The sequence below is a fragment of the Belonocnema kinseyi genome, chromosome 5, assembly GCF_010883055.1.
Source record: "Belonocnema kinseyi isolate 2016_QV_RU_SX_M_011 chromosome 5, B_treatae_v1, whole genome shotgun sequence".
Lineage (NCBI taxonomy): Eukaryota > Metazoa > Arthropoda > Insecta > Hymenoptera > Cynipidae > Belonocnema > Belonocnema kinseyi.
In genome coordinates this window covers 149,812,018-149,830,924 of record NC_046661.1, presented here as the reverse complement: position 1 = coordinate 149,830,924, position 18,907 = coordinate 149,812,018, and positions in this window count along the sequence as shown.

Below are 18,907 nucleotides of genomic sequence, written 5' to 3'. Positions count from 1 at the left end.
AAAGTAAATCATTAAAGCAAAAATCTTCTAGTATTTTTCAAGATTTTTCGAATTTATTACCACCAATTATTTTTGTTCTAAGAAGTTAATCATTTAGTAAATTAATAGTAAAAACTAGTAAAAATAGTGAAAACTAATAGAAAAAGTTTTTTTTTTGCACATTTTTAACCCTAAAGTGCTAGAATCTCGGAATTTTCCTATTTACCTGGAACGGGTCTAGCAGACCCGAACAAACTTCAAACTGAAATATCTTCGGTTTAAATAGACTTAAACAGATTTTTTATTTTTTCAAATTATAGCCCAGAGTCTCCTGAAAATTAATATTGTAAAAATTTATATGAAAATTAATTGCATGTGATAAATATTTTGCAATAAATGAGAAAAGTTTTTGGAAAAATACACTTGGCTGAAAAAAACATCCGGGTCACTTTCACCGTGTTTTTAATTAAATTTATCAGTATTGTGCCAGTGACGTAATTTCTGCAACTTCGTAAAAATTTTCTCCTAAACATTATTCTTTTAGTTATAAATTTTATTATTTGGTTGAGAATTTAATAATTTTCTAAAAAGACATCCTTTTTGGACGAAAATTCAACTCATTTTTTTATAAATTCATCTTTTTGTGTCAAAAATTTAATTCATTTCGTAGAAAATTAAGTTTTTGTTTAAAATTCATATTTTGTTGCTAAATTCACCTGTTTTAATGGAATTAAAATTTTTTAACAAAAATGCAACTGTTTCGTTAAAAAGTCGACTATTTAGCAGAAAATTATCTTATTGTTTATAATAATTATTTTGATGTTGGAAAGGGAAGTGGAATCTTCTTTGGATGAAAAATTAACTATTTTTTTGAAATTGTTTTTTTTTTAAATTCAACTGTTTGAGAAGAAATGTCATCTTTCTTCAGTAAAAATGCAACTGTTTGTTTAAAAATTCATCAATCTTCTCTAAAAATAATACCTTTTGGTTCAAAATTCTGCTGTTCTTTTGGAAATTTAACTATTTCTTAGAAACTTTAGATTTTGTTTAAAATTTATATTTTGAAATTGAAAAATGAAATGAAATATTTTCTGGATAAAAAATAAATAAAAAAAAAGCGGTCGATTTTTATTAAAAAGGCATCTGATTTTGTAAAAATTTCACCTCTCTTGAATAAAAATGTAACTATTTGGTAGAGATTTTAACTATTTTTTATAAATTTCTTTCTGGTTGAAAAAATAGACTTTTCAAATTGAAAATTCAATTTTGTTTGCAGAAACCTATTTTTTTGTTAAAAAGTTCATATTTTGATCTTGAAAAGTCAACTGGAATCTTTTTTAGATGAATATCTAACTATGTTTTTGAATTTGTTTTTTCAAATAGAAATTCATCCGTTTTAGGTGATTTTTTAAAAATAAAAATGCAACTATTTGGTAGAGAATTCACCAATTTTGTTAAAAAGTTATTTTTAATGTTAAAAATTCGACTTTTTGAATTCAAAATTCAATTTTCTTCGTAGAAAATTATTTCTTGTTTAAAAATTCAAATTTTAATCTTGTAAAATCAACTTAAATCTTTTTTAACAGATAATTTCAGCTATTTTTTGAAAATTAATCTTTTCAATTTAAAAATTCATCTGTTTTAGTAGAATTTTTTTATGAGGATTAAACTTTGTGGTTAAAAATTCTTTTTTGTTTGAGTATTCAACTATTTTGTTTGAAAGATTTGGTTAAATCAGTTTGTTAAGAAAACATTTTTTTAGAATTATATTTTTCTTTTAAAAATTTATGTCTTGGATCAAAAGTTGAACTATTTGTTTAAAAATTGATATTTTTCTTTTAAAAATTTAATTGCTTGGGTAAAAGTTAAACTGCATTGTTAAAAATGAATTTTTTTGTCTCTGGTTGAAAATTGATCAAATATTTAACTGTTTAGTGGGAAAGTCCTGGCTTTTTTGTTTAAAATTAATTTTTTAATTTTTTTACTTTTCCATTTTTCTTAATTGATTTTTTTAGTAGAAAATTTCCGTTTTTAGGGGAAAAAATAAGTTTCTTGGTTTGACATTTGATTTTTGGCTCAAAAATTAATTGTTTGCTTGAAAGTCGTATTTTTGTTTTGAAAATTAAATGTTTGTACAGAAAATTCGTCTTTTGGCTTGAAGATTTAACAATTTGGAGCAACTTTTATTTATCTTTCAGTAAAAGTATTTATTTGTTGGAAATTCGTTTTTTTTGTTAACAATTTTTTTTTGTATAAATTTCATCTTTTGAATTGAAATATAAATTATGTTACTTTTTTTGGGTAATTTATCTGTTTATGTTGAAAAATCAAGTATTATATTAATAATTTAATTATTTTGTTGATAAATCAAGTATCTCGTTAAAAAGTCATCTCTCACAGAAGAAAAGACATGTTTTGTTTAAAATAAATTAATAAATTCGAAAGTTTTAACTCATTGTTCTTTTTAATTTTTTCAACTTCTTAAACCCAAAATAATATTAATATAAATAAATTATTATAAATGAAATGTAATAATATTTTGAACAATATCAACAATATTTTTAATTTTTCAGGATTTACAAATTTCTAAGATAAGCTGAATTTTGTCAGGGTGTCAAGAGAATGAAAAAAAGTTCTTCAGACTCATAGTAAATTTTTAATGACTGTTTTGTAAGGAATTTCAGTACAAAATTGGAAAAAGATCAGAAAAAAATTTTGAATTATCTCCTAAAATTTGTTATAAATGTGTAAAAGATTTTAAAGTAAATTTTTCCAATTTTGCCATATTATATAAATTTAGAGAAAATATAAGTAAGTTTAAGAGATATTCAGAAGTTTTGAAACGATTAAAAAATAATTAAAACTGGTTAATATTTTTAAGATTTTTTTAAATTTCATGAAAATAAAAGATATTTTTTTCAAATTCCTAGAAAAAATTTAATTAATTTTTTATTTTTAAAAATTAATTTTAAGAGCTTATCTAAAAAGATTTCAAAAATTGTCAAATAAGAATGTGACAGATTTTGAGGCAATTTTTACAATTTTGCAGAATAAATAAAAAAGCAGACAAAATTTAATAATTTGTAGAGGTTAGAAGGTTTAGAAGGTCTGACAACATTGAAAAAATGACATTTCTTATATTTGTGTGGAAGTTTTATATAATTTTTTATTTTTAAACATGAACTTGAAGGGAAAATTAAAAAACGTTTTTAAACATTTGAAACGATTTCCTAAAATTTCGAAAAAGTGTTCATAAGATTTTAAAGAAAAATGTTTCGATTCTGTAAGATTACAAAATAAAAACAAATAGAAAATCGAATAAATTCAAGAAATACTTAGTAGAATTAAAGAGACTCAAAATGAATTTTAAACTTTAAAAGATTTTTATAAATTTAGAGTTTTAAAGGTTTCAAAACTAAACTTCAAGAGATTTAAAATAATTTCGAAAGTTTCCAACAGAATAAACAAATTTTCTTGAAATTTCTGTGAAAATTTAGAAGAATTTGGGGTAATTGAAACAAAATTTGGAATTTTTCATAAAAAATTAGATGATTAAAGTAATTTTGCAACTAAAATGAAACAAAAAATAATAAATAAACAATAAATAAAAAATGGGACAGCCAAAAAGATTGAATATTCTCCCACAAAATTCAAGTTTTCGATCAAATATAAAATTTTTAACTCAGTATTTAAATTTTCGACCATAATTAATTTTCCACTGCAAAACATCATTTTCAAAAAATGATTAAATTTAATAAACAAACAAAAAAAGTCTTGTCAATTGAAATAACGATTCGTGAACCTGGCGATGCAGTTTGTTCTTTGCACTTTTTAATAAAAAATTTTTTTTTCTTTTGAAAAATATTATTCAATTTTTAATATAAACTGTGAATAATACGCATTATTGAATGCAATCCAACATAATTTTAATTAATTAATTTTAAAATTTTATTTTGGACATAGCATTGATTTATTTTCACCTATCAGGGCATTTAGATTTTGAATGATTGATTATAATTATTTTCATCGAATCTACAGAGAAAAATAATCAAGAAATGTTTATTATTATTTAAAATGATTAAATTATGTTTTTTAAATAATAATTTCTGAAATATAAATTATTTTACAGTTTTCGATTACTGTAATATAATAAAATAAAGCTTTTCGAGTGTGAAATTTGGTAAATTTTTATAATTTGATAGTAACTTTTTAAAATTTTATAATTTTCTGTTTTTAATTTTTGATTAAAATTTTATTTTTTATTTTTCCATTACCTGAAAAATTGAAAATGATTCCGATTTTATTTTAAAAGGTTAATTTTAAGATTTAAAAATTTCGAGATATGTCGAAAAAGAATCTGAAAGATTTTAAAACCTTTTTTTCGGATTAAATTTTTTTTGATTTGTAGAAATTTCAGTAGTTTTCAAAAGAGTCGAAAAGAATTGAAATCTTGAGAAGATTTAGAACAATTTTAAACAAACGGTACAGATTTTAAGATTTCTAACAAAAAATTAGAAGCTTTTTAAGAAATTTTAAAGATTTTAAGAGAAAAATAAAATTGTCTCAAGATTTTTAAATTTTTAGGAATTTTGTAAATAAGCAATAATCAATTGTTTAAGTAATTACATCATGTTTTGAAAAAAATGACTACTTCAAACAATAACCAACAATTACATTTCAATCAAAAACACGAATATTTGTTTACATTTTTTGGAAATAAGTAAATATTTAAACAAGCTAAATTTATTTAAGCAATTAAAAATTGTTAAGAAAGTCATGAACAATATTCAAATTGTCCATTAGTAATAATTTCTATAAAAAATATGACATAAATTGTCAAAATTTTTCCTTTTTTTCTTTTTATCTTATTTTTTTACGAATAAAAGAAAATATTTGTCCGATCCAAAAATAATTATTAACAAATTTGTAGATGATTTTTGTGTGAAGAACTTTAGCCTATTAATTTTTTTCGTACTTTGTTTCATTTAAAAAATTATTTATTTTCAATTCTATTTTTTCACGATTCGGGTTCCACCAAAAAAGGAATCATTGCGAAATTATAGATCTTTTTTGGGTTTAAATTTTTGTTCAATTTTTTTTCCATTTACATCGTATTTACAAAAAATTTTATTATTTTATTTTCAATGTTATTTTTTACGATTAAAACAAAAAATACGGATCCTATCAAAAAGTAATTGATAACAAATTTCTTTAGATATTTTTCTGGAACATTTTTGTCATTTCATATTTTATCGTATCTTGCACAGTTTGACCGCAAAATGAAATGTAAGATTTTAAATTATTTTTTGTGCGATCAAAATTTGAAATGTAGGTCTTCCAAAAAAGTTAAAAAAGTTATGATAATCTTGTAGGATGTAAAAAAGTAAATGTTTTCTTTTTCTGGACTTTTTTCCTATTGTGCGTCTTTTGGCTTACAATTTTTATTTTCGCTTTTTTCAAATTTTTGTAAATTCTACAAAAAAATATAGAATGTAGTTCAGCTTTTAACCAAAAAGCTGAATTTTCAACCTGAAAAGATAAATTTTCAACTAAAAATATTAAAGAGAACAATCATGATAAATAATTTCGTAATTAATATACATGTTTTTAGTTGAGTTTTAGTAATTTTAATTAATGAAACATATAAGATTAATACCGAAGAATAAAAACAAGATATAAAAAAACATAGAAACGATGTCATTTGGAATTTTTTTCCGAAACATTGTAAAGAGACTTCAATCATAAAAATTTAATTTTTGTAAAAGCTGATGAAGTTAACTTAATTGTTGCAGGAAATAGAGATGATTCAATGATACAATTGAAAACATTATTAAAAATTATATTTTATGCAAGAATATTAAAACAAGTATGGTTTTAACTTTTGAAAGTAAATTTAATAATAAAAATAATAATATATTATAATGTAAAAACTTCTGTGGTTTTCGTTTCTTGTAAATGTCGTTTTTCTTGTTTGACTGTTCAGAAAATGTTGAAACAATTCTTAAAATAATTTAAAAGAATTTCCTAGCTATTATATATTTTCTTCATTTATTGTATATCAATTTGGGAACCCAATACAATAATCAAAAAATTTTCTGTGTTTTAGTTTGTTCGAAGTGTCGACTTCCTTGTTTCAATATTTAGGGAATGTTAAAACAACTTTTAAAATAATTTCGAGCGATTTCCAGCTATAATACGTTTTATATTTTTATTGTAAATCAATTTGCAGCCCCAAGCGTATAATTAAAAAAATCTCCTTTGTTTTTGTCTCAACTTCCTTGTTTAAATATTTAGAAAATGTTAAAACAACTAATAAAATAATATTAACGGCTTTTCTGCTAAGGTAGGCTTCTGATATTTATTGTTAATTGATTTCCAAACCCAATAGTTCAATGAAAAAATTCCTGTGGTTTTGGTTTTTTGTAAATGTCACTTTTCTTGTTTGACTGATCAGGAAGTGCTAAAACATCTCGTAAAATAATTTCAAAGTAGTTCCTAGCTATAATATATTTTTAAAATTTATTATGCATCAATTTGCGGCACCAGTAGTATAATAAAAAAATCTCCTGTGTTGTTGTTTGCTAGTAAAAATTAACTCCCTCGGTTCAATATTTAGGGGATGTTAGAATTTAAAAAATAATTGCAATGGCTTACCCTGATAGGATATGCTTCTCACATTTATTTTGAACTGATTTCAAATCCTAATTACTATTAGGGTTTGAAATCAGTTCACAATTTTGTGGTTTGTGCTTTTTTTGTTGATTTTCTTGTTTAAATACTTAGGGGATTTTAACAACCTGTAAACTAATTTTAAAGAATTTTCTGGCTACGGTATGTTCTCTAACTTTATTGTATATCAATATCCAATCCCAATAGTATTTTGAAAAAAAGTTTTATGATTTTTGTTTTTTGGAATTATCGATTTTCATGTTTGAATGTTTCGGGGATGTTAAAAAAACACTTAGAATAATTTCATCGACTTTTTTTTTTACTAAGGTATGTTTTCCTTGTCTACTGTGTATTGATTCCTAATCCCAATAGTATAATAGAAGAACTCATGTGGTTTTTGAATATTTGGGAATGTTAAAACAAATCTCAATTTAATTTGAATGGCTTTCCCTTTTAGGTGTGTTTCTCACAATTATTTTAAAATGATTGGCATTTCCAATAGTGTGATAAAAATGTCTGTGGTTTTTGTTCTTTGGAAATGTCGACTTTCTTGTTTGTTCAAGGGATGCTAAAACAGTTCTTAAAATAATGTCGACGTCTTTTCTTGTTTGGATACGTTTTTCATGATAATATATTGATCTTCAATCCCAATAGCAGAATAAAAAAATGCTTGTGATTTTGTGTGTTATTAAGTTTAGACTTCCTTGTTTCTACATTTAGGGAATGTCAAAACAACTCTGAAAATAAATTGAGAGGCTTTTTCTGCTAGGGTACGCTGCTCTGTTCACATTTATAATGAATTGATTTTCAACCTCAATAATATAATACAAAATTCTTATGGTTTTATCTTTCTGAAAATTGCGATTTAGATTCTTAGAAGACGTTACCATCCCTTTCGAATCAAAAAAATCTTCAGTAATTGTATTATTTAGTTAGTGTCGACTTCCTGTTTCAATATTCAGGGAATGTTAAAAAAACATTTATTGTAAATTGATTTCCAGTCCCAATAATGGAATAAAAAACTCTTGTAGTTTGTTTTCCTGGAAGTGTATTTTTTTTGTTCAAATGTTTAAAAGAATGTTAAACTAACTTCCAAACATCCTGTATTCACAAAATAGCAAATCTCTCACGTTTATGAGTAGAAACATTTTGTTGAAATTGGTCTGTTCTACAAATTCTCAGGAATTTAACCAGAATAAAAAAATTTTGTTGATGAGAATAACATTTCAATGATATAAGAATTTTTCTTTTGAAATACATTTAAAAAATTTAATTTTGGCAATTGCCGAATTACAAAAAAAAAATTACACGATAATTATTTGTTTATATTCATTCATTATCATATGAATGGTCAGGAAAAAATCAAGGAATTTTGAAAATGAAGTTTTGCGGTCACACTGGTATGGTCATTCGGAAATATTTGCAATATTTGCGAGGTCGAACTCATCCGGGAATCGAATCATTCCACTTAGACACGTCGCGCCAAATTTCTCTGTTTGTCGACTTCTGCGTGTTAACGAACTCGTTTCTCGAATGTTTCTGATGGCCGTTTACATATTCAAATGAGACTTACTTTATCTGCGCAATCGACTTTCTCCAACTAACGAAAATTTATGATCTTCATGGGCGCCTTTGATTGACGTAATGATTCAAGTTTCTAATTTCAAGGATAAATTAGTTTGTTCGAGGTTGTCATAGATTTTCAGGCTTGGAATTTCAGGTGTCAGCAGGAGGAAATACCTTTTGAGAAGAGTAAAAGAAATTTCTTAAGATGGTTTATTAATTTCGGGAGGATGAAGGAGAAACGATTGAAAGCTGGATGTTCTAAGAAAAGGATACAAATAAAGTTAACAACGGTAGGCTTGCAACTATCACGGAATCTATGCAGTAAAACGCTAATGGACAAATTCAGTGATGAAAAGATCCTCACGAACTTAGTGTAAGGAAAGCACTGTTTAAGAAGAGTAAAAGAAATGTATTGTGAGTAAAAGAAATGTATAATGAGAGGAGTCACAATAATGCAGGATAGACGAAGCACTTTTCAATAAGAGTAAAACAAATTTGTTAATATGGTTTGTTTATTCTTAGAGAATTAACTCCAGAACTATTGAAAAAGAGGTATAATTAGGTATTAGTTCTAAAATTATTTAACAGAATAAAGTAATACTTAAAATACATCTTCAAGTATAACTTTACGTGCACCCAGTACCATAGCGAGACCTGGACCTACCAAGAAAATGATAGGAGTAAAGATAATAGCGGTTGAAATGCAATTCCTAAAGTATGTATGCGGTAAAACGATAATGGACAAAGTCAGTGATGAAAGGATCCTCATGAATTTAGTGTAGGGGAAGTCTTGTTTAAGAAGAGTAAAAGAAATTGATTGATATGGTTTGCTCATGTTGAGAGAATAAAGGAGGATGATTGACGAAACAAGTTTATTAAAGTATTAGCCTTTAGATTCATTTGATACTGTACTATATCATAGCGAGACCTGGACGCCGTGCAATTCCTGCGGAATCTATGTGTTAAAACGCTAATGGACAAAGTCTGTAATGAGAGGAGTCTTACTAATGTAGGATAGAGGAAGCACTCTTCAACAAGAGTAAAAAAATTTGTTAATATGGTTTGCTCATGCTAAGGAAATGAACTGCAGAACGATTGAAAAAAGAGTTTAATTAGTTATTAGTTCTAAACTCATTTAACAAAATAAAGAAATACTTAAAATACATCTTAAAGTATAACTGTACGTGCACCCAGTACCATAGCGAGACCTAGACCTACCAAGAAAATGATAGAAGTAAAGTTAATAGCGGTTGAAATGCAGTTCCTACAGTATGTATGCGGTAAAACGCTAATGGACAAAGTCTGTAATGAGAGGATTCTTACGAAGGCAGTGAAGAGAAAACACTGTTTAACAAGAATGAAAGAAATTCGTTCATATGGTTTGTTCATGCTGAGAAAATGAAGGGAGAGCTATTGTCAAAGCAAGTGTATTTTGGTGTAACTCTCTGAATTCAATGAAGTTGAAGACGCCCGTCGTAATTTTTTATTGCGTAGAAGTTTTTAATATTTTGTCGTGGAATTTTGTTGGGCATTCCCTTAAACGTTTTGTTATAAGATAATTTTACTTGTTAAATGATTTTTTTATTTTAAAACACTGAAAACAAATTAAAAACTGAAGAAGAATGAATTTTTGTAAATTTCAATATAAAGTGTCAGGGTTCTAACGACCCCATGGGGACCTTTATGATTAAATACATCTTTAAGTATAACTGTAGTTGTACTCACTGTGCTGTACGGTAACGACACCTGGATGGGCCAAGAAAAAGATAGGAGTAAAGTTAACACGGCTGCAATGCAATGTTTGCAGAATACATGCGGTAAAACGCTAATGGACAAAGTCCGTAATAAAAGGATTGTCTAAGATTATGTCATAGAGAAAACACTATTCAACAAGAATGAAAGAAATTGGTTGAGATGGTTTGTTCATGATGAGAGCATAAAGGGAGAATGATTAAGGAAAAAAGTTTATTTATATATTAGTTTCTAAATTAATTTAACAGAAGAAAGAAATACTTTAAATACGTCTTAAAGTATAACTCTGAACTTGCACCCACTGTGTTGTACGGCAGGGAGACCTGGACGTGCCACTAAAAGGATAAGAGGAAATTCAACGCAGTTGACAGGCAATGATTTAAGATGCGTGCGGTAAAACGCTAATGGACAAAGTTAGTAATAAAAGGATTCTTAAGAATGTAGTGTAGAGCAAGCACTGTTTGATAAGAATGAAAGAAATTTATTGATACGGTTTGTTCATGCTGAGAGAAATGGACGAGAAATGAGAGAAATGAGCGATGAACGAAACAGGTTTTTACTGGTATTAGTCTTTAAATTAATTTAATAGCACTAGGAAATACTTAAAATACATATTAAAGTATAACTGTACTTGACATCAGTGCGCTATACCATAGAGAGACCTGGAAGTATTAAGAAAATGATAGGAGTAAGGTTAATGAGGCTTGACATGCTATTCATACGGAATATATGCGGTAAAACGCTAATGGACAAAGTCTGTAATGAGAGGAGCCTTAATAATTTAGTTTGAAGAAAGCACTCTTTAAGAAAAATAAAATTAAATTAAAAATTTTTTAAATGTAAAAGTATAAACAAATACCGAAAACACATTATAAAGTATAACTCTGTACGTGCACCCACTGTGCTATATGGTTTGGCAAGAAAGAAAGAAAGTTAAAGATCCGGTTTTTTCATACTGAGAGAGTGAAGGGTGAATGATAAAAAACAATTTTATTTAGGTATTAGTCTTAAAATTCATTTAACAGTACTAAGATATACTTCCATGTGGATTTAGTAACTCCTACGAAATATATGCGGTAAAACGCTAATGGACAAAGTCTGCGATTAGAAGATTCTACAAGATTGTGTGGGAGAATCATTGATAAAACGGGGGTATTTAGGTATTAATATTGAAATTCATTCAATTCAGTAGAAAGAAATACTTATAATACATCTTAAAGTATAATTCCGTAATTGCACCCCCTGTGCTATACCATATCGAGACCTGCACGTGCCAAGAAAACGATAGGAGTAAAGTTAACGCAGTTAGCAAGCAAATTTCTACGGAATACGTGCGGTAAAATGCTAATGGACAAACTCAGTTGAAATAATGAAGGGAGAACGATTGACGAACCAGGTTTTTTACTTATTTATATGAGAGAAAATTTCTTTATATTCTTGGTTAAATATTCAAATTTTTTTGATTGACAGTTGAAATGTTTTCTAGATAATTCGCCTTTTCTCTTAAAAATTTGAACAACTCTGTAAAAAATAGATACATTTGATTAAAAAACCGTCAACTATTTTGTAATAATTAATATTTTCTGATTGAAAACTTAACTGCTTTTGGAAAAAGTCTTTTTAACTTGAAAATTAAACTATTTGGTCAAAAATAAACTTTTTTGTTGAAAATTTATCATTTGGTACAAAAATGAGCTTTTAGGGAAGAAAATTTATTTTCTAGAAATTGTTCGCCAACGATTATTAAGAAAATTAATATTGTTTGTTAAACATTTATATTATGGATGAGGATTCAACTATGTTATTAAAAATTCATTGTTTTTTGGTAATTCAAGTGGTTGAACAATCTTTTTTTGGTAAAAAATTCATCTTTTATGGTAGAAAAGTCGTCTTTTATATGGTTGAAAATTAACTTTTTTTTAAATTCATATTCTTGGTCAAATATTCAACTATTTGGTTAAAAGTTAAACTATTTTTATCAAAATCAACCTATTTGAAAAAAGATTAAACTATTTTGTAAAAAACTAACTTTTTGTTAAAAAATGATATTTTTTGGATGACAATTGAACTGTTTTGTAAATAATTCGTCTTGTTTTTTAGTAAATTCTAGTAAATTTAGTAAATTCATATTTTGGTGAAAGATTCATATTTTATGGTAGGAAAGTCATCTTTTTATTTAAAGATTTAACAATTTAAAAAAAAAATATTTTTCGGATTCAGAATTTAACTGATTTTTGGGAATAAACTGTTTGTTAAAAATGCAACTGTATTTGAAAAAATTCTTCTTGGCTTAAAAATTTAATTATTCGGTTAAGAGATTAATTTAATTCCCAGAAAATTTTTCTTTTCAGTAAAAAATTAACCTTTTGGTTAGAAAATTAATACCCTTTGTTAAAAATTAATTTTTGTGTGGAGGATTTAACTATTTTTTTAAAAATTCCTATTCTTTGATTAAATCAAAGTAAACGAGATTTTTTTTTGTTACAAAAAAATCATTTTTGTTAAACAAAAGTTATTGGTGAAAATTTTTATTTTACTAAGGTGGGTATTATAAGTATTCGCATTTACCAGAACGTTTGGCAAGGGAAGAGAAAACTGCAGAAAATCTGTGATCATCTGTGAAATCATCTTTGTTTATTTAAAAATTAAACCATTCGGTTAAAAGTACAATTTAATTTTCAGAAAATTTATCTTTTTGTGATCAAAATATGAATTTTTAAACAAGAAATAATTTTTTGTGAAAAAAAGTGAATATTCAATCCAACAAGATGAATTTTTCAACCAAAAAGGATGAATTTGAAAAAAAAAGTTAAATTACGGACTAAATAGTTACATTTTTATCCAAGAAAGAAGAAATTTGTAGTAAAACTGAGGAATTTTTAATAAAACATGAAAATTTCTTTTTAATAATTGAACCTTTATACAAAAAAGATTTCAGTTTATTTTTGAAACACCAAAATATAAATTTTTAACAACAAGTAAATTTTATACGAAATAGTGAAATTTTCAACAAAGCAGTAGAATTTTCAAGCAAAAATTATCACTTTTGAACAAAGTAGTTTCAGTTTCAATTAAAGAGTTGCATTTTTTCGAAGAAAGATAAAATTTCTTCTAAAAGAGAACAATTTTTAATTTTAAAAAATTTCAAATAAATAGTGAAATCATCATCTAGAAAGGATTTCAGTTCGTTTTTCAACACCAAAAAATTAAATTTAAATAAAAATTAAATTTTCTACGAAATAATTAAATTGACTGCAAAGTAGAAAAATTTTCAAGCAATAAGTATGACTTTTCAACAAAATTGTTGAATTTCCAAACAAAATGTTGCACTTTTATCCAAGTAAGATTTAATTTCTGCTTAAGCAGGAGAATTTAATCCTGAAACTGGATCAAAATGATATTAACTTTTTTACTGAAAATTGACATATATCATTTTTTTTAAATTGATATCTTTAACTTGAAAAATTCCAATATTTTGTTGAGGATTTCTATGTTTCTGATAGAAAATTAATCTTCGCAGTTGAAAATCCAACTACTTGTCAAAGAGTTTAATTTTTTTGATGAATATTAAAATAGATTTATTTTCATTTTTAAAAATTTTGAAAATCGAACTATTTTTAGTTAAAAGTTAATTATTTATGGTAAAAAATTCTATTTTTATACTTGCATGGGAATTTATCTGTTTAACTTGTAAATTTTATTATTTTGTCTTTTTCAGTGTAAAACTATTCTTCATTCTTGACAATTAATTTTTTTTTTTTAATAAATATTTTAGCTTAAAATTTATCTTTTTTTTTGTATAAAATTAAATTATTTGGTTGAAAATTTATGTACTTTGATCAGAATTGAACTATCTCGTTGAATATTAATTAATATTAAAAAATTAACTTTTTGTTTAGAAAATTAATATTGTTTGTTAAAAATTTATTTTTTCCTGGAGAATTCAACTATTTTCTTAAAAATTCGTATTCTTTGATTGAATCAAACTAGTCGAAATTTTTTTTTGTTACAAAAAAAATTTTTTACTAAAAAAAATTATTGGTGAAAATGTTTATTTTACTGAGGTGGGCTTAACATCACTTTATGAAATTAATCAAAAACAGTTATAACCCGCGGCAGCATTCGAATTAATTATAAGTATTCGCATTTACCAGAACGTTTGACGAGGGGAGAGAAAACTGCAGAAAACCTCTGATTTTCCTCAGAAAGCCGATTTCTTCGGTATTTATCGACGATAAGAAGCGATAAAAAGGCGGAAATTGAACATTGATTTAAAAGAGGAAGGCTGTCAGTACTGTCAGAACTGTGACAGTACTGTATCCTTTTTCCTTAAAATTTTAACAATTCGGTCAAAAGTTCAATTACTTTGCTGAAAATTCACCTTTTTGGTAAAATATTAGCTTTGTAGGTAGAAAATTAATACTATTTCGTCGAAAATTAATTTTTTTGTTGACGATTCGACTATTTTGTTAAAAATAAGTTTTTTCGTTTAATTTACCTAGTAGAAAATTGATATTTTGGTGGAAAATTCATCTTTTATGGTCGGAAAGTCATCTTTTTAGTTAAAGATTTAACAATTTTGTAAAAATTAATCTTTTCGTATTGAAAATTTAACTTTTTGGTGAAAAAAAGTCTTTTTGACTTGAAAATTAACCTATTTGGTTAAAATTGAACTCTTTGGTTGAAAATTTATATTTTCTCATCGAAAAAATGATCTCTTCTAATAAAAATTCATCTTTTTGCATGGAAAATTAATTTCTTATTGTAAAAAAGGCACCTTTGTTGCTTGAAAATTCATCTTTGCTAGCTTGAAATGAACAGTTTGTTAAAAATGCAAAATGTCTTTGAAAAATTTTTCTTCTTTGCTTAAAAATATAATTATTCGGTTAAAAGTTTAATTTCATTTCAAGAAAAATTTTCTTTTTGGTAAAAAATTAACTTTTTGGCTAGAAAATTAATACTATTAGTTAACGATTTATTTTTTGGTGGAAGATTCAACTATTTTGTTAAAAAATTTGCATTCTTTATTTAAATTAAACTAGTCGAGTTTTTTGTGCAAAAAAAAATGTTTGGTAAACAAAAATTGTTGGTGAAAATGTTTATTTGACTAAGGTGGGCTCAAAAACACTTTATGGAATTAATCGCCTGGACATTTGGCGAGGGGAGAGAAAACTGCAGAAAACCTGTGTTTTTAGTTAGAAAGCTGATTTTTCCGGTATTTTTCGACAAATGTAAGCGATAAAAAGGCGGAAATTGAGCACTGAGTTAAACGAGGAAGGCTGTCAGTACTGTCAGAACTGTGACAGTACTGTATCGTGCGTGTCGCCTCGCATTCTCCCACGTTAGCGGTAAATATTTACTTAAGTGCATGAGAATAAGCGTTTGACCGTGCCTATTTATCCACACAAATGCATAGTGTGCATTGTGTACCTAGGTACACGCGCAAGCGTGTACATACCTATTAGATACCTGCAAACACGTTTACACGCTTTTTTTTAACAAAAAAAACTCACACGCTTCATTCAAATATGTATCGAGTCAATATTGTTCCGGCGCCGATATTCATATACTGAGCCCATTATCACCAAAAACACCTTAAAAGAGACCATTGTAGAAATTTTTTTTTTGTAAAACGAAATTTATATAAATGAGCTTTAACATGATTTAACCCAAATTTACTGGCACTGTGTAGTTTTTTTGCAGATTTCACATCTGTCTTGTTTATAAATTATTCTGAAAAATTTTTTTAACATAATGGTTGAATTTTCAATAAAAAAGATGAAATTTGTATAAAAGATTTTTTTAACAAAAAAGACGAATTTTTAACAACTAAAGAGTTTTCACTTCAGAAAAAAACACAAAAAATTAAATTAATGAACTCTTAAATCAAAACTATAAATTAAAAAAAAAAATAGTTTAATTTTCTGTAAAAAAGATTTCAGTTGACTTTTGACGATCAAAATATGATTTTTTTAGAAGAAATAAGTTTTTACGACAAAAATTGAATTTTCCATAAAAAAATCAAATTTTAATTAAAAGATGAATTTTTAATAAAAAACGACAATTTTTTTTAAGGGGAATTTTCATTTAGAAAAGATTTCATTTCATTTTTCAACAACAAAATATAAACATAAATTTTTTATAGTTGAATTTTCATCATGAAAAGATAAATTCCCAAGAAAGACGAATCTTCAACAAATAATGATTTTTGACTGAAGAAAGAAATAAAAGTTTACCTGGATTGTTGAACCTTCAAGCCAAAAAAAAAAAAATTCCTTTACAAAAACTGAATTTTTAAACAAAAAATTTGACTTTGCAGCACAAAATTTATTTTTAAATAATTTAAAAATAATTTCTTACCAAAAAAGGATAATTTTCAACAAAAAAAGGTCAATCTTAAAAAAATGGAAAAGTCATATTTCGGTTGAAAAATTAATATTAAACCAAAAAAAGGCTTTTCGAATAAGCAGTTATATTTTCAACCAAAGAAATAAGCTTTTAATAAAAAAAATTAGCAAATTAGTTTAATTTTTACCCAAGTAGTTGAATTTTCAATTAAAAAATATTATTTTTTAACAAAATAATTAAACTTCTAACCAAATAGCTATATTTTCAACTATATATTTTTAAAAAAATAGTTGGATACTCAAGTAAAAAAGAATATTTTTTAGCCAATAAATTGCATTTTCATAAAAAAATTTATTTCTATAAAAACCGATGAATTTTTTAATAAAAAATATAATTAAAAAAACATAATGAAATATTCTTTTAAAAAAGATATTAGTTGACCTTTAACAAACAAAATATTAGTTTTAAGACAAGAAATAAGTTTCTCCGCAAAAAATTAAATTTTTTAACCAAAATGTCGAATTTTTAACCAAAAAGGATGACTTTAATAAGATTATTGAAATTTCCATGAAATTGTTGCATTTTTATCAAAAAAGATGAAATATCTCTACAAACAGATGAATTTTCATTTTAAAAAATTATAAAAAAAGTTTAATTTTCATCCAGCAAAGATTCCAGTTGACTTTTCAAGATCAAAATATTAATTATTTAATACAAAATAAATTTCTACGAAAAAAATTAGGAGTTCTAAGCCAAAAAGGATGAATTTTTAATAAAAAATAACTTTTTTTAACTGAAATTTCATTTAGAAAAGATTTAAGTTTATTTTTCAATAACAAAATATAAATATAAATTTTTTATAGTTAAATTTTTAATAAAGAAAGATAAATTCCCAAGAAAAAAATGTTATAGTTTATATTTCAATCGAAAAAAAGGAAAATTTATTTAAAAAAAAAATTTTAAACCAAAAAGACGAATTTTAAACAATTAAAGATTTTTTACTCAAGAAAATAATGAAAGTTCTTCAAAATTGTTGAACCTCAGTGCCAAAAGACGAATTTTCTCTATAAAAATTTAATTTTCAAATAAAAAATATGACTGTGCAACACAAAATTATTTTTTAACAAAAAAGGAGAATTTTCAACTAAATGATATAAATCTTAAAAAATAGAAAAATTACATTTTCAGTTGAAAAATTAATTTTCAACCAAGAAAAGGCTTTTCTTCTAAAAAGTTAAATTTTAAACTATAACCATTTTTTTATTGTAGTTCGACTTGCACACAAGTACTTGAATTTTCAATTAAAAAGGATGAATTTTTAATTCCAAATTTTGTTTTAAATTCAAAGTAACCTGTTAAATTTTTGGTTAAAAATTTATATTATTAACTTGCAAAATCAAATATTTTATTGAGAATTTGTATGTTAAAAATCCAAATACTTATTTAATATTCAAATTGTTTCTGTTGAATATTAAAATAAATTTATGTTCAATTTTTGTTTGAATATCTAACAATTTTTTATTGAAAGTGAATTTTTCTTTGTTAAAAAATCTAGTATTATATTTTTGATCAGAATTCATATTTTTTAGTTATAAATGTGATTACTTGGCTTAAAATTTAATAAAGATTTTTTTTTTGAAAATTTGTACCTTTTTGCAGAAAATTAATCTTCGTGGTTGAAGACTGGAGTTTTAAACAAAAATATGACTTTTTAGTAAAAAGTTAATTTTCTACGAATGTGATGCATTTTAACGCAACAAAAATTTAATTTTAAACTAAGGAATTTTTTTTACAAAAAAGAAAAAAAAATGGAAAATTTATATTTTCAGTTACAAAATTAATGTTTAAGCAAAAAAGTCTTTTCTACTAAACAGTTATATTCTAAACTATAACAAATTTATTTTTAACAATGTAGTTTAACTTGTATACAATTTAATTAAACTAATTTTTTAATTAAATTTTTAAAAAAATTTAATTAATTTTCGACAATATAGTTAAATTAAATTTTTAAAACAAAACACCTGAATACTCAAGCAAAGAATAATAAGTTTTGTCCAAAAAGTTGCATCTTTATAAAAAATGAAATTTTTACAAACTGACTTTTTAAGATCAAAACAGAATTTTTAAACAGGAAATAAGTTTCAGCGAAAAAAATGGAATTTTCTTTCCAAAAAGAAACAATTCTTAACCAAAAAGGATGACTCTTTAACAAAATTGTTTTATTTTCTATCAAATAGTTCCATATAAATGAAAAAAAGGAAATTGTCGTAAAACAGATAAATTTTTTTATTAGTTGAAAAAAGAGAAAGAAAATAAAGACAAACAAAGAAAAAATAGTTGAATTTTTTCCAAAAAAGATTGCAGTCGACTTTTCAAGATAAAATATCAATTTTTAAACAAAAAACAAGTCTCTATTGAAAAAATTTATTTTTCAATCCAAAAAGACGAATTAAGTCAAAGAAAAAAAGTTAACCTCTCACAATATAGTGGACTTTTTTTACCAAATATAGTTACATTTTTATCCAAGAAAGATAAATTTGTACTAAAACGGAGGAATTTTGATTAAAAAACCACAAATTTCTTTTTTTTAGAG